Source organism: Aedes albopictus, chromosome 3 (genome assembly GCF_035046485.1).
Source record: "Aedes albopictus strain Foshan chromosome 3, AalbF5, whole genome shotgun sequence".
Lineage (NCBI taxonomy): Eukaryota > Metazoa > Arthropoda > Insecta > Diptera > Culicidae > Aedes > Aedes albopictus.
Window position 1 is genome coordinate 264074843 of NC_085138.1, and position 6000 is coordinate 264080842.

Consider the following 6000-nt stretch of genomic DNA (forward strand, 5'->3'; position numbering starts at 1 on the left):
GATTCCATTTAGGTCCCATATGAACTGTACAAAATTTCAGCGCAATCGGTGAAACTATAATTTAGCGCAAGTGGTTCAAAGTTTGCATAGGATTTACTATGGGAAAAGTTACACTTTCAAACAAAAAATCACAGAGGTCGCCCTTTTTCTCCTTAATTCAAATAGATCAACGCTTCTTGTAGAAAAATCATTTATGAAACTTTCCTTCGAAGACCGCAAAACGATCGGATGCTTGTGGAAAAAGTTATTGATTTATTACCGATTAGTGATCCAACGGACGGCTTTTTGTTTTGTTTTATCAGCAGCACTGCTGCTGCCGTTGTTGCATGGGGTGGCGGGAGGCATCACCACCCCCAGAAACAGCAGCAAACAAGGCAGCAGCTATAGTGCTGCTAATAAAACAAAACAAAAAGCCGTTCGTAGGTTCACTAATCGGTAATAAATCAATAACTTTTTCCACAAGCATCCAATCGTTTTGTGGTCTTCGAAGGAAAGTTTCATAAATGATTTTTCTACAAGAAGCGTTGATCGATTTGAATTAAGGAGACAAGGGGCGACCACTGGGATTTTTTATCTGAAAGTGTAACTTTTCCCATAGTAAATCCTATGAAAACTTTAAACCACTTGCGCTAAATTATAGTTTCACCGATTGCGCTGAAATTTTGTACAGTTCATATGGGACCTAAATGGAATCGAAAAAGTCGACTGGAGCGAGGATTTGGTATTTGTCCCATACTACTGTACATGAATTGAGTGATCTAGGTAATCTACTCTAGGATTTTTTTTCCAGAAATTCTTCAAAGAATTTCTCCAGAAACCTGCAGGAAATCCTCTAGAAATTCTTCCCAAAATTTCTCCAGGGATTCATCCGATTACTTTCAGGCATTTCTCCAAATATTTTGCTTGGAATTCATGGAGAATTTTTTCAAACAAATTTCTACAAAAAATACTTCAGAAACTTCTTCAGGAATTCTTCAAAGAATTCTTACAAGATTTTCCCCCGGATCCTGCACGAAACTTTAGAAATTCCTCAAGAAAATACTTCTGCGATTTCTCTAAGAGTTCTTCTGAGAATTTCTTCAGAGATTTCCTAAAAAGTTCCGCCAAAAACATTATGGAAAAACGCCAAAATTTCCTCCCTAAATTACAGCAATTTTTCAATGAATTCTTTTTGGAATTTCACTAGGGTCTCCTCCAGAAATTCCCCCAGAAATTACTCCTTAAATTCCTTCAGGAAGTCCTCCAGAAATTCGTCCAGAAATAAATCTTATAATATCTTCAGGAATTCCCCCAAGAATTCCTCTAGAAATTGCACCAAACATTCCTCAAGAAGTTTCTGCAAGAAAACATCCAGGAATTCTTCCAAGACTTCTGCCTAGAATTGTTCCAAGAATTCTTTCAAGAAACATTCCAGGAATTCATCTCATAATTCCTACAGTACCTTCCCCAAGAATTTCACCAGGGGTCTCTTTAAGACTTCTGCCAAGAATTTCTTCAGGAATTTCACCAGAAATTCCTTCTGGGATTTTTTTTCAAGAATTCATCCAAAAATCCTCCAGAAATTCCTTCATGATTTTTTCCAAGATTCTTCAGGAAACCTCCTGAAATTCCTCAAGAAAATACTTCTGGAACAACTGCAGGGATTCCCCCGACATTTCTTCCAAGAATTTCTTAAGCATGAATTCCTTCAAAAAATTCTTCAAAATTTCTCCAAAAAATCCTCCAGGAATTTAAAAAAAGAATTTCTCCAGATATTCCTCCAAAACTTCTGCTAAGAATACCTCCAAGGAACTCTAATAAGAATTTATGTAAGAGCTGCTCCAATAATTCTGTTAAAAATTCCTCCAAGAATCGCTCCAGGAATTTGGCCAGGGATTCCTTTATAAATTCCTTTAGGTATAAATACCTCCAGGAATTTTTCAATAGATACCTTAAAGAATTCCTCCAGTAAATCATTCAGAAATTCTCCCAGAAATGAACACAGGAATCCCCCCGAAATTTCTCTAGCAATTCCTTCAGGAAACCATCCAAGAAGTTCTCCAGGAATTCCCCCAAGACATCCGCCAAGAACTCCTCCAACAATCCCTTCCAGAATTGCCTTCCATGAATTCCTTCAGGAATACCGCCAAGCCTTTTTTTTTTCAAGCATTCCACTAATAATCTCTCAAGGAATTTCTCCTGAAATTCCTTGAAGAATTCTTTCAGGAATTCCTCCAAGAATTCATACAAGAATACTTCCAGGAATTTCTTCAAGAATTTCTGGAAATTTGTGGAGAAAATCCTGAAGAAATTTCTGGGAGTACTTTGCGGAAAAATTCTTGTAGGATTTTTAAAGAATTTCCTGCGGGAATTCTTAGAAGAGTTCCTGAAGGATTTCCTTAATTTTTGAAGTTATTTTTAAATTTTAATTTTCTGCAGGAATTCCTGGAAGATTTCCTGGATTATTTTTTGTAAGAATTCATGGAGTAAATCTAGAGGAATCCCTAAAATAATTCTTGAAGGATTTTTTTCTTGAAAAAAATTTCTTGGAGGAATTCTTGTTGAAATTCCTGCAGTTATTTTTGAAGGATTTCCTGGAATAATTCCTGAAGAAATTCCTGGAATATTTGTTGTTGGAATTCCTGGAGTATTTCCTAAAACAATTTCTAGAGGAATTACGGTTGTAATTCCAGGAGGAATTTATAGAGTATTTGCAGGAGGAATTTTTGGAATATATCCTGGAAGAATTTCTTGAGGAATGACTAATGGAATTTATGGAAGAATTTCAGGAGGAATCTCTGTGATTCCTAGAAAAACCCCTGTTGCAACTGCTGGAGGAATTCCGAGATGAATTTGTGGAGAAATTCCTGGAGGAACCCCTTGTTGAATTCCTGAATGAAATAATAGAAATTCTTGGAAAAAGTCCCAGAGGTATTCCTGAATTCCTGGTGGAATTAGTAGGGGAGACTGAGGAGACTTGATCCCTGGGGAGACTTGTTCCCCCCATATTTGCTTGGAATCAAAAACATTTTCCTTCTAGCATAATTTTATCAAAACTACTCCTGGACAAACGACTATGTTTGGCTACAAGTGATTTCGATTGTACATTGCATTATTTTTAACGGCTGATTGTTTGTTTTCAGTCCTTCAGAAATCTTTTAGGCGATTCCGAAAAATCTCAATAACTTTGTGAAAATTGATCCAAATCGTGTCAAAATTTCACAGTACATAGTTTAAATAAAATACTTACAAACTTATTTATCCAGATCATGCTGTTGTTAACATATTTGAATTTATTCAGCTTAGTATACACAACAGTGACATTTGGAGACTTGATCCCTCGAGGATTACACACACATTATACATGTGAAAAATAAAATTCAATTCGGAAGCCTCTATTTACTTGGAATTCTAGTCTATAAATAATAAATGTGTGATAAAATGTGTCAGATAATTATAGCTTTAGTACAAACCAAGAAAAGGGGGGATCAAGTCTCCCCATTTTGAAAATACGGCATATCCTTAAAAATTTGAGGAAATCTTACAATTTCATACACTCCATATTCATCGAAAATACAAGGAAACTTGAAAAGAAAATGAATAGGAAGACTCTGGGATTATTTTCCCTTTAAATAAACCGTGTGCTCAAAGAGGGATCAAGTGTCACCCATTTTTGAAAAATACATCATAAGACATGCCTCCATAAAAACACAGTTTTGAAAACTTTAACAATAATTTAAAGGCCTTCTGTTGTGTATTAATTTGCAATAGATGTTTACCTGTCATTTTGTACGGAAATCGGATCTAGTTTAGTGTTTTTTTCTTAAAGTTTCAGGTAAATTAAGAAAGGGATCAAGTCTCCCCAGTCTCCCCTACATATATTACCCGGGATTTTTTTTGTTCTTCAACCACTTATCCTAATTTACAGTTCTTTTGTCCACTAGGGCACTGCGTGAGCGATTCTAATTGCAGCTGCATTTACACTTTGTACAGCGCCTAATTGTATTCTATTTTTATTCTACTATATCGAACTTGTCGCCTCTGCGCTGCTGTCACTTTTCTACCCTGTCCATGGTAGAATGATGAGCTCGAGGATGTTGATGTGTGGCTGTTGGTTGTTCCTGTTTCCAGTCCGATAGGGGGTCCATTATGAGTTGCCGTTAGTCGATATCCAAGTTTCCGGGTCCGTTAGTGCAGCCTTTCTCAAACTTCTTTATCGACGCGTGTATTTCTTATGGGGCTGGCGGGTCGCGACCCACAGTTTGAGAAAGGCGGCGTTAGAGCATATGCTCTGAAGAGGGTTTGGTGTCAGCCGTCTCGGGGGGTAGAGCAACTGACGAAAAATTGCAACTGCCGGAGCTGGGATCGAACCCGTGACCATCCACTCATGAAGTGAACGTGTAACCACTACGCTACGGGCCCCGGCAGGCCGTTATTGACTTTAAAATATTGAACTTTCGAATTGTGCACATTGAGAGTGTATAGCTAGTCCCATGAATGAATGGTGCCATTGGTTCTCTGTGCAACTTCGATTGTTCTGGTTAATCAGGGAGTAGCAACTACGATGTGTACGGTTATCTTTGCTTTGCTTCTCGTGCTTTTTACATGCAAAATATTTTTTTACCATTATAAAAATCTATTTCAAAATGCTGAAACGTTGGGAAGTACAAAACTATTGATTCAGAAATTCCAAATGTAATAAAACAAATTGATAAGCCCAAACATTTCGAAAAGTAGTACCAAATTTCTCCGCAAAGCTGTCAACGATGACGACGACGACAACGACGGCATACATATACACTCCCGTTCAAAAGTTTGGGGTCACCCCCTCAAAAACATGTCATTTTTTTAGGCCCATATCTCCGCCAATTTGCGTCCGATTTCAAAACCCTAGGTTTCATTCAAAAGATAATAAGTCAAAGAAACTTTGAACATGATTTAAAAGAAATTTTTTCAAAAAAATTTGTATGTAAACTTAACCCAAAGTTGCCAAATTTTCTAAAAAATGAATATAAACTTACGGCAGTGTCGCTGGAAGTTGGGTCGACCAAATTTTAAGATGAGAGCGGTAATATGACCCATTTTCTATTAGCTTTCAACTGCTTTTTACAGAACTTAGCTAAAAAATCTAGAAAAAAAGTTATTAAGTAAATTAATCCTTGATGTCATCGACCAAAAGTTTGGGGTCACCCCTCAATATGATGTATCGGTCAAAAGTTTGGGGTCACTTTCGTAAAACATGGAAAAGTGATTTGGTAATAACTTCGTCATCTATAGTTCAATTTTAATTATTTTTGGCTCATTTCAAAGATAATTAACTAAATTTACGTTTGATGTCTTCAACTTAACGTATTTAACGATTTTTGTATATAAAAATGTTATGTAAAGTTAGTACATTTTACCACGCTTCAAAAAATGAGGCAACTTCACGTTAAGTTTTAGTATGTAAATTTCAACAAATATGTGTGGTTCAATATCTATGCAGTAAGTATCATTCATTTTGTTTCAAATAAGCCAAGCAGAATTAAAATTGAATGAAAGATGACAAAGATATCAACAAATCACTTTTCCATGTTTTACGATAGTGACCCCAAACTTTTGGCCGATACATCATATTGAGGGGTGACCCCAAACTTTTGGTCGATGACATCAAGGATTAATTTACTTAATAACTTTTTTTCTAGATTTTTTAGCTAAGTTCTGTAAAAAGCAGTTGAAAGCTAATAGAAAATGGGTCATATTGCCGCTCTCATCTTAAAATTTGGTCGACCCAACTTCTAGCGACACTGCCGTAAGTTTATATTCATTTTTTAGAAAATTTGGCAACTTTGGGTTGAGTTTACATACAATTTTTTTTGAAAAAGTTTCTTTTAAATCATGTTCAAAGTTTCTTTGACTTATTATCTTTTGAATGAAACCTAGGGTTTTGAAATCGGACGCAAATTGGCGGAGATATGGGCCTAAAAAAATGACATGTTTTTGAGGGGGTGACCCCAAACTTTTGAACGGGAGTGTATGTGC